Genomic DNA, 11551 nt, shown 5'->3' with positions numbered 1-11551 from the left:
CTCTTGCAGTTATGTCCGGTCTGCAGATGGCTGCTTCGGTGCCTCTCAGTAGTGAGTCTCCCACCACCACCACTCTTCGTTGCTTCTTGGCTGTACTTTTTGCTGTCACTTGTTGCTGTGTGCCCTTTTCTTTTTTGCTTGCTGGTATTGCTTCATTCTTAGGTGTGCCATCTTCATCCTCTACAAAGATTTGATATCGGTTCTTCAGTTGTGTGGTTGGTGATTTCTCCATGGTCTTCTTGCTTCTTTTGGTCACATGCTTCCACTCATCTGCTTTTGGAGGTTCTCTGACACTTTTTGCACCTTCTGTGACCAGTAGAGATGCTTCTGTTCTGTCTAGAAAGTCTTCATTCTCTTTGATGAGTTTCAAAGTTGCTATTCTTTCTTCCAGACCCCGCACCTTTTCTTCTAAAAGGGCCACTAGTCTACACTTCTGACAGGTGAAATTGGATTCTTCTTCTGGTCGATCTGTGAACATGTAGCACATGCTGCAGCTCACCATGTAGGTTGTCACATCTGCCATGTTGCTCCTAGATCCTGCTGACTTGCTGTGTGTTTTCCTTCTTGTGTAATCTACTCAGCCAAGCTCTCTTGCAATAATGTCCTACAGGCAAAAATTGGTGATGCTTTCGAAGCAGCTGGTCCCGGCTGTACCCAACGATCTTCTAGCTTAGGGAGACTTCGCTTCTCCCAGAAGGCACCTGGAATATGCAAATTAGCCTCCTGAAGCTTGAATCCCTGGTTTGGTGATGCTTTCGAAGCAGCTGGTCCCGGCTGTACCCAACGATCTTCTAGCTTAGGGAGACTTCGCTTCTCCCAGAAGGCACCTGGAATATGCAAATTAGCCTCCTGAAGCTTGAATCCCTGGTTTGGTGATGCTTTCGAAGCAGCTGGTCCCGGCTGTACCCAACGATCTTCTAGCTTAGGGAGACTTCGCTTCTCCCAGAAGGCACCTGGAATATGCAAATTAGCCTCCTGAAGCTTGAATCCCTGGTTTGGTGATGCTTTCGAAGCAGCTGGTCCCGGCTGTACCCAACGATCTTCTAGCTTAGGGAGACTTCGCTTCTCCCAGAAGGCACCTGGAATATGCAAATTAGCCTCCTGAAGCTTGAATCCCTGGTTTTGAAGCTTGAATCCCTGGTTTTCCTTGAATCCCTGGTTTTCCCTGGTTATGCTCAGGAAGATAATTCCTGGGTCTTTGCCTCTGATGTCCATGCTCCCGATCTTGTTCGTGCCTTTCATATGGCTCATCCTGGTCGTCCTGGGGGCTCTGGTGAGGGTTCGGTGACCCCTCCTCAAGGGGGGGGGTACTGTTGTGAGTTCTGTGGCAGAGCTCCCTCCTGTGGTCACAAGTGGTACTTCGGCTGATTCTCTCTATGAGCTTCCGTTGGTGGAGGAGAGTGGTACTGCGGCTTCTGAGTTTCCTTCCTCAGGTGATGTGGTGAAGTCGTTAGGTGCTTCTCTATTTAACTCCACCTAGTGCTTTGATCCTGGCCTCCAGTCAATGTTCTAGTATTGGACTTGCTTCCTCCTGGATCGTTCCTGTGGCCTGCTGCTCAGCATAGCTAAGTTTCGCTTGTGTTATTTTTGTTTGCTGTTTTTTCTGTCCAGCTTGCTTATTTGGTTTTTCTTGCTTGCTGGAAGCTCTGGGACGCAGAGGGTGTACCTCCGTGCCGTTAGTCGGTACGGAGGGTCTTTTTGCCCCCTTTGCGTGGTTGTTTGTAGGGTTTTGTGTTGACCGCAAAGTTACCTTTCCTATCCTCGCTCTGTTCAGAAAGTCGGGCCTCACTTTGCTAAATCTATTTCATCTCTACGTTTGTCTTTTCATCTTAACTCACAGTCATTATATGTGGGGGGCTGCCTTTTCCTTTGGGGTATTTCTCTGAGGCAAGGTAGGCTTATTTTCTATCTTCAGGCTAGCTAGTTTCTCAGGCTGTGCCGAGTTGCATAGGGAGCGTTAGGCGCAATCCACGGCTGCCTCTAGTGTGGTTGGAGAGGATTAGGGATTGCGGTCAGCAGAGTTCCCACGTCTCAGAGCTCGTTCTATGTTTTTGGGTTATTGTCAGGTCACTGTATGTGCTCTGACTTCTATGTCCATTGTGGTACTGAATTACCTAATCATAACAGAGTATATAATGATTTTTTATTTTTTTTCACATTAGATCTTTTTACTATTGATGCTGCATAGGCAGCATCAATAGTAAAAAGTTGGTCACACAGGGTTAATAGCAGCTTTAACAGAGTGCGTTAAAACGCGGCATAACGCAGTCCAGCCATTTTGCCACTGGACTGTGCCCGTTGCGACTTGGGATTTCCGTGACAGAAAGAAAGACAGACAGAAAGACAGACAGACAGAAGGAGAGACAGAAAGACGGAAGTGACCCTTAGACAACTATATAGTAGATAACATAATATAAACAGTATTTATAAATCACCTTTATCCGGGATGTAATAAAAGGGATATGGGCGCGCATCAGTTCTTGAAACCCCTTACAGGGACATCATATTGTTTGTGGGGAACTGTGTGATCTCTTAATATGTGTGGGGAGCTGTGGGGTCTCATACTGTGTGTGGAAGACACATCATACTATGTTTGGGGAGCTGTGGGTGCATCATACTATTTGGGGTGAATGTACTTTGGGGACATCATACTGTAAGGGGACAGTGTGGGGGCATCATACTGTGTGTGGTAGTTGAAACTATGTGGGCATCATACTGTATGGGGGGCATCATACTGTGTGTGGTAGTTGGAACTATGTGAGCATCATACTGTATGGGGGGCATCATACTGTGTGTGGTAGTTGAAACTATGTGAGCATCATACTGTATGGGGGGCATCATACTGTGTGTGGTAGTTGAAACTATGTGAGCATCATACTGTATGGGGGGCATCATACTGTGTGTGGTAGTTGGAACTATGTGGGCATCATACTGTATGGGGGGCATCATACTGTGTGTGGTAGTTGAAACTATGTGAGCATCATACTGTATGGGGGGCATCATACTGTGTGTGGTAGTTGGAACTACGTGAGCATCATACTGAAGGGGGGCACCGTGGGGGGATCATACTGTGTGTGGTAGTTGGAACTATGTGGGCATCATACTGTATAGGGGGCAGTGTGGGGGCATCATACTGTGTGTGGTAGTTGGAACTATGTGGGCATCAAACTGTATGAGGGGCACGGTGGGACCATCTTAAACTGTGTAGGGGCTGTGGGCGCATCATACTGTGTGTGTTGAACTGTGTGGGTGGCTGTGGGGGTATCATACTGCATTGTTTTAGTGCTTTTTCAGGCGAGTTCCAGACAGAATCCATCTGAAAAGACATTGTGCGCACATTATATACTAAAACTACCAATAAAAAAAGAACTGTTTTGGTTGATCATAGCAAAAAACAGTATTTTCAGAAATGTTTTTTTGTAAATGAGACACCCCCTTTTAATGAAATTAAATGTCTTCAGCCTCAACCGTCTAGACAGTGTGTAATAAAGTGCAAGGTCTGAAACTCGAATCTGCCGTGACCGCAATAAATCTATTCACTTTTACATTCTCGCTCAGTTCACAAAATAAACTCCGGTGTTTCTTCCTTCATTTCATATTTCATTATCCGGCAAAGAAACAAAGCAGAGCTGCCAGTCTAAACTAATGACTGATACACTGGATCACACACAATCAATTTTAGCTTTGTTCATTTATCTTTTAGCTACATTTCCCAGAAATGAAGAAAGCGAATTAATCAAATGGAGCTTCAGTCTCCTGATTGTTTAGAAACAAAGTGTCAATGTTCACATGACAAATATATCATTAGTCCTCAGAATCCGCGTACACTCATCTGGACACTCGTCCATCACATCAGCTTCCTCCATCAAAGCAGCTTGTAATCCAGCCTGAAGAAGATTTTATAATATGCAATGATATATGAAATATTTATGTAGAAAGCAAAGTAAATGGCAAAATACGGCATCCTATCTCAGCCAAGAGCAATACCTTGTACTTAAGTTGTGGCCAAAAGTATTGACACCCCTGCAATTCTGTCAGATAATACTCAGTTTCTTCCTGAAAATGATTGCAATCACAAATTCTTTGGTAGTATTATCTTCATTTAATTTGTCTTAAATGAAAAAACACAAAAGAGAATGAAGCAAAAAGCAAAACATTGATCATTTCACACAAAACTCCAAAAATGGGCCAGACAAAAGTATTGGCACCCTCAGCCTTATACTTGGTTGCACAACCTTTAGCCAAAATAACTGCGACCAACCACTTCCGGTAACCATCAATGAGTTTCTTACAATGCTCTGCTGGAATTTTAGACCATTCTTCTTTGGCAAACTGCTCCAGGTCCCTGATATTTAAAGGGTGCCTTCTCCAAACTGCCATTTTTAGATCTCTCCACAGGTGTTCTATTGGATTCAGGTCTGGACTCATTGCTGGCCACCTTAGAAGTCTCCAGTGCTTTCTCTCAAACCATTTTCTAGTGCTTTTTGAAGTGTGTTTTGGGTCATTGTCCTGCTGGAAGACCCAGCTTTCTCACACTGGGCCCTACATTATGCTGCAAAATTTGTTGGTAGTATTCAGACTTCATAATGCCATGCATACGGTCAAGCAGTCCAGTGCCAGAGGCAGCAAAGCAACCCCAAAACATCAGGGAACCTCCGCCATGTTTGACTGTAGGGACCGTGTTCTTTTCTTTGAATGCCTCTTTTTTTCTCCTGTAAGCTCTGTGTTGATGCCTTTGCCCAAAAAGCTCTACTTTTGTCTCATCTAACCAGAGAACATTCTTCCAAAACATTTTAGGCTTTTTCAGATAAGTTTTGGCAAACTCCAGCCTGGCTTTTTTAAGTCTCGGGGAACAAAGTGGGGTCTTCCTGGGTCTCCTACTATACAGTCCATTTCAATCAGATGCCGACGGATAGTACGGGTTGACACTGTTGTACCCTCGGACTGCAGGGCAGCTTGAACTTGTTTGGATGTTAGTCGAGGTTCCTTATCCAACATCCGCACAATCTTGCGTTGAAATCTCTTGTCAATTTTTTAGCGACAGTGCCATGGGCTTTAAACTTCTTAATGACACTGCGCACGGTAGACACAGGAGCATTCACAGAGGCACATCTGTAAGATGCGCCTATTCTGGCACTTAGCCTCTCTCTTCCCACTCCTGAGTAGCGGTGGGATATGGGGTAGTAAGGGGTTAATGTCACCTTGCTATGTGCCTTTTCTGGGGTGGCTGAGGGCAGATGTTTTTAGCCAGGGGGAGCCAATAACCATTGTCCCTCTCTGGGCTATTAATACATCCCCTCAGTCACTGGCTTTACCACTCTGGCGGAGAAAATTGCGTGGGAGCCCACGCCAGATTTTTCCGCGATTTAACCCTTTATTTTAACAGCTAGAGTCCCCAAATTTTGCACACATACACTTCTAACATTAGTATTGAGGAATATGTAATAAAATAAGGGATATGAAATCGTTTACTGTATGTAAACCATGTCTCATATCCTGTCGGGTTTGGGAAGGAGATAGCAAAAGCCGGCAATTGAATTACCGGCTTTTCTGCTATCTAGCGCTGTATGAAATATAAATATGTATATATATATATATGTCTCACTGACATATATATATCCCTATACAATGTGTAGACATAAATTTTATCTATTCTATTCTGTTCTGTCAGTGTGATTTTACTGTACACCGCACTGAATTGCCGGCTTTTCTATAGAACACCGCTGCGTATTTCTCGCAAGTCACACTGATGGTCCGTGTGTAATCCGATTTTTTCTTACCCCCATAGACTTTCATTGGCGATTCTCGGCCGAGATACGCTGACAATCGCAGCATGCTGCGGTTTCACTCGGATACTGAATACAGCCGAGAAAAAAACAGATAATAGGAGCTGCCCCATTGATTAACATTGAGCCGAGTGCAATGCGATTTTTTATTGCATTGCACTCGGCCGTATTACGGTCTAGTGTAACTCATAGAAATGCACACCACTTTTCAGATGCGCTGGATTCATCAAGATGTATGACTCCAACAAGCCCCCTCATCAAGACCAACATTGGTAATGCCAGTCTGGATTGTTACACATCTGTCCCGGGTCTGGACTTTGGTCCCTTCATCTCGATCCACTGCCATCTGTTGTGCTTCACATCAGGCTTTGCAGGTTGCACCGACAACCGGGTTTTATGTACCCACCCGGATCGGGACTTAGCGGGTCCACTTCACAAATTCAGCCTCACATGGATGAATCGTTGACTTAGTGTTCTAATTGCTGCTGAAACTGAAGCTTAATCAAATATGCTACTAAGGCTGCTTGGTGCACCCTTGGTGTGACCAAGACGTTCAGTGCCCTTTTTCAAGCACTGGTTTTGCATGCTCCTGCTTCCCCCCAGTGGTGATTCTGCCAGGAGTGAGGACAATCTGCAGAGAAAGTTCAGGCAAGCAAGGGCTGTCAATCACTAGTAAGAGAGGCAGGAACATGCAAAATCAGTAGGCAGAACTGTGTACTGAGTGTCTTGGTCAAACCAAGGGTGTGTAGGATGCTAGCAGGTGCGTAGGATGCAGTGACAGACAAGAGGCAGAGCAAGGGTTAACAGGTTCTTTATATATTGGAACAGTAATGGTACAAGCAGGGGGGTAAAGGATGTTATTGGGGGATGGGGAAAGTCAAATGCAATAGGATACAGCAGGTAAACTTATCAGTCTCTGTGCGCTGGAGGAAGGGGGCTGGAAGATCCCTCGGCGGCGCCGCAGACGGCATGAGATGTCTCCATGAAATATGTGGAAACAGTGTTTCCAACCTATAAGGTCAGTGTATTTTTACAATACCTTTTGTGCAGAAATGAAATGTGCCTTGGGCTTCTAGAAGTCTTTTCTTCCTTTTCTATTCATGATTGTGACCCAGATAGGAAAGTTCCATTTTTGCTTGATTGCATGTGGTATTGAATAGTAATGATACATTAACAACCACGGCTGGCTGCTACATCAAGTAGAAGTTTCCGTCCCTACAGTTGGAAAAAGCAGCTTTAAAAATAAAAATGTATAGCAAGTTATATAACCGCTTCTGCAGTAAAGTGACTTTAGGTTTAGGTCGTCCTTGGATCCTTCTCTGCGCAATTATCGGATTTATTTCATCATGTTCATTACCGTACTCATTTTATATTATGATTTATGCTTTATAAATTATGTCTAAATTAGTTAAATAATTAATTAATAAATTAAAGCTGAAAGTGCCATATGCTGATGTAATTTAGAACATTTTTTTTGCAACGAACGCATCATAAACTAAATGTATGAAAGCTCTTTAAATTTTAAAGGATATGGACCCCCCTTTTTCTTGTGCTTTGGTTTTACTTAAATGCAAGTACTTTGGCTGCAAATCATTTTTCTTGCAATTTCTTTTCATCAATCAAACTTTTGATTAAAGAATGGTGGATCGATCAGCAGGTACCGTAAAAAAGCAGCTTTTAATTCCCACCTCCCGCACCAAAAAATGGAAAGATTATTTAATAAAATTATTTATTATTATAGCGTCATTTATTCCATGGCGTTTTACATGTGAGGAGGGGTATACATAATAAAGAACAAGTACAATAATCTTGAACAATACAAGTCACAACTGGTACAGGAGGAGAGAGGCCCCTGCCGAGAGCTCACAATCTACAAGGGATGGGTGAGGATACAGTAGGCGAGGGTAGAGCTGGTCTTTTTGAAAGCCTGATAAATATTGGGCGTTCAAGACATTTGTTTTCCTCCACATATTGGGTATCTGCATACTCAGGAGAAATTGCACAACCAATTTTATGGAGCAATTTCTCTTGTTACCCTTATGAAAATGCAAAAGTTTATCTGGGAAAAATGTGATTTTATTTATTTTCACGGCTTATCGTTATAAACTTCTGTGAAGCACCTGGGGGTTCTAGGTGCTTAGTACACATCTAGATAAGTTCCCTAAGAGGTCTAATTTCCAAAAGGGTATCACTTGTGGGGGGTTTCCACTATTTAGGCATATCAGTGGCTCTCCAAACGCGACATGCATCCGCGAATTATCCCAGTAAATTTTACATTCAAAAAGTGAAATGGCGCTCCTTCACTTCCGAGCCCTGCCATGTGCCCAAACAGTAGATTTCCCCCACATAAGGGGTATCGACGTACTCAGGAGAAATTGCACAACAAAATGTATGGTCCATTTTCTCCTGTTACCCTTGCGAAAGTCAAAAAAATTAGGAAACTTTTTGTGAAAGAAAAGTACCGTAAATGTTTATTTTTTTCTTCCACATTCCAAAAAGTCCTGTGAAGCACCTGATGGGTTAATAAACGTCTTGAATGTGGTTTTGCGCACCTTGAGGGGTGCAGTTTTTAGAATGGTGTCATAGTTGGGTATTTTCAGTCATACAGGCACCTCAAATTTACTTCAAATGTCAGGTGGTCCATAAAAAAAATGGTTTTGCAAATTTTTGTTGTAAAAATAAGAAATTTAAATAAGAAAACTTTTAACCCTTATAACTTCCTAACAATTAAAAATTATGTTTCTGAAATTCTGCTGATGTAAAGTGGACATGTGGGAAATGTTATTTATTAACTATTTTGCGCGATATGATATGATGCGATATGATTTAAGGGCATAAAAATTAAAAGTTTGAAAATTGCAAAGTTTTCATAATTTTAGCCAAATTTCTGTTTTTCTAACAAATAAAAGCAAGTTATGACCACATAAAGTGACAGTGATCAGAATTGTAAAAATTGGCCGTGTCAGTAAGGTGAAAACAGGCTTCGGGGTGAAGGGTTTAAAGTGAAGCGATCACCTCATTTGATCTATCTAAGGCTTCTTTCACACTTCCGTCGGCAGGGGCCATCAGAATGCGTCAATGCGACGTATCGAAGGATGTCTTAAAGGGAACCTGTCACCCCGTTTTTTCAGTATGAGATAAAAATACAGTTAAATAGGGCCTGAGCTGTCCGTTACTATAGTGTATTTTGTGTACCCTGATTCCCCACCTATGCTGCCAAAATACCTTACCAAAGTCGCCGTTTTCGCCTGTCAATCAGGCTGGTCTGGTCAGATGGGCGTGGTGACATCGCTGTTTCTTCCCCCAGATCTTGCATATCTTTCCATTGGTGGCGTAGTGGTTTGCGCATGCCCAACAGGCAAATCCACTGCGCAGCTGGAGGAAAAGAGCGCGATCTGCGCTATTCAGCCGTTTATCGGTGGGCGCGGCCATCTTTGTGAGGCCGCGCGTGCGCAGATGGTACTACCTGGCTTCCCGGGGCTTCAGGAAAATGGCCACGGGATGCCGTGCATGCGCAGATGGAGATCGCGGCGGCCATTTTCCTGAAGCCAAGATGCGAACTCGGCTTCAGGAAAATGTCCGCCGCGATCTCCATCTGCGCACACGCGGCATCCCGCGGCCATTATCCTGAAGCCCCCGGAAGCGACTTTGGTAAGGTATTTCGAAGCATAGGTGGGGAATCAGAGTACACAAAATACACTATTGTAACGCACACCTCAGGCCCTATTTAACAGTATTTTTATCTCATACTGAAAAAACGGGGTGACAGGTTCCCTTTAAAAACACTGCACAACGGATGCAATGCATCCTGTGTCCTGACGGATGCGTTGAAGTTGGCGCTGCCTGAATTTCAATGTATAAAATTCGAGAGAGAGAGAATATAAAATAAATATATATCTCCTTGCAGGCATGCTCAGAAGAGAAAAAACGGGATACGTCACTGGATTCCTGTTTTTGACGATCAGCGACTGATCCTGCGCCCATTGGCTTCCATTATAGCTACCGACAGGCAGCGCAGGACCCGTCGCTGAGCGATTTTCCGACGTGCAGAAAGAATGTTCCTCTGAACGTTTTCTCCACCCAACGGACAGTTATTTTCCGACGGATCCAGTGCACAACGGATAAAACTGATGGCCATCCGTCACAATCCGTTGCTAATACAAGTCTATGGGAAAAAACAGGATCCTGCAGAAAAATTTGCAGGATCCTGTTTTTTCAAAATTCGATGGATTATGACGGGAGATAAAAGATGGAAGTGTGAAAGAGGCCTAAACTGTTAATATGGGCATACAGGTTATAGACTGCAGATGAGAGTGATACCTGTATGCCTCTTATCAGATATCTTGTTACTGAGAAATCATGGTAGCACAGTGGCTCAGTGGTTAGCACTGTCTCTATCAGATATTTTGTTGCTGAGAAATCATGGTAGCACGGTGGCTCAGTGGTTAGCACTGCAGCCTTGAAGCACTGGAGTCCTAAGTTCAAATCCCACCAAGGACAACATCTGCAAGGAGTTTGCATGTTCTCCCATTGATTGCATGTGTTTCATCCGGGAACTCCGGTTTCCTCCCACATTCCAGAGACATACTGATGGGGCTCACAATCTAAATTCCCTATCAGGGACAGCAATAATAATTAGTGATGAGCGAGTATACTCGTTGCTCGGATTTTTCCAAGCACGCTCGGGTGGTCTCTGAGTATTTGTTAGTGTTAGGAGATTAAGTTTTCATCGCCTTAGTTGAACGATTTACAGCTTCTAGTCAGCTTGATTACATGTGGAGATTCCCTAGCAACCAGGCAACCCCCCACATGTATCAGGCAGGCTAATAGCTGTAAATAATTCAACTCCGAACACTAACAAATACTCGGAGATCACCAGAGCAACGAGAATACCCGCTCATCTTTAATGATAATGTGTGCAAACTGTAAAGCACTGTGGAATATTTTGGTGCTATATAAAATTAAATATTATTATGATCTTTTATCACTTCACATAAATGACTTCTTCTAGCCTATGGGGAGGACGCTGCCTGGAAGATAACTTCAGAGCTTGTTTTACATGAAGGAAGAGATACCAGTGTGAGACAAGTAACTAACCCAAAACAGGAGAAATTACCTTTACCCTCTTGCAAACACATTTTTCCAGCTCTCTGAGCCTTGCTGTATTGTAACAATATCACAACCCTGTCTTCCTGTAAGGTGGAAGCTGAAGCTGGGAAGAACCTGCAGATGCATCCGGTATAATCATACAGAGTTGTGCTGGGAGATCAGGAAAGCAGGAGGTGGCCATTATCACATTGGTAACTCCCTCTTACATTTAAAAGTAGCTCTGGAGGCAGATTTATCTTCCAGGCAGCGTCCACCCCAGAGCCTGCAAAAAAAAATATTTATTGGGCGAATTTTACATCTGTGACTCTCAACTAAAGAGAAAAAGGGGTTCGGAGTTACTAATTCATAACAGCCACCAACATCCAATTTTACTATTACAATCAACAAGGTGGTTTCAATATCTGAGTGAGTCTCTCGCTATAAGAATCTATGGGAGTTATGGAAAGTAGCACTTGGCTCCTAATTAAAGGGGGTTTCCGGTTTTAAAAAAAATTGCAATGGTGAGCCATGCCGATAAAAGAAAAAAGTGCAATCACCTCAGGAATCTGCTCCACCACTCCTGCTGCTGATGGATCTGAATCCGTAAAATCTCGACCACCAGTCTCTGGAACCTGCAGCCAATCAATATCTGCAGTGGTCAGGTGACAGATGGCCGT

General features: G+C 43.5%; 1 protein-coding gene across 3 annotated transcripts in view; it reads right to left on the bottom strand.

Moving 5' to 3' along the window:
* Nucleotides 1–6525: 6525 nt before the first annotated feature.
* Nucleotides 6526–11551, bottom strand: part of THNSL1 (threonine synthase like 1) — an 81783-nt gene continuing 76757 nt past the window's right edge. For all 3 annotated transcript variants that reach the window (XR_011313954.1, XR_011313953.1, XR_011313952.1), the window contains one exon: nt 6526–7001. The gene's annotated coding sequence lies outside the window, so the exon portion shown is untranslated. The remainder of the gene's footprint in view (nt 7002–11551) is intronic.

The sequence above is a fragment of the Ranitomeya imitator genome, chromosome 6 (assembly GCF_032444005.1).
Source record: "Ranitomeya imitator isolate aRanImi1 chromosome 6, aRanImi1.pri, whole genome shotgun sequence".
Taxonomy (NCBI): domain Eukaryota; kingdom Metazoa; phylum Chordata; class Amphibia; order Anura; family Dendrobatidae; genus Ranitomeya; species Ranitomeya imitator.
Note: the sequence above shows the minus strand (reverse complement) of the source record. Positions and strands in the feature narration are given on the sequence as shown.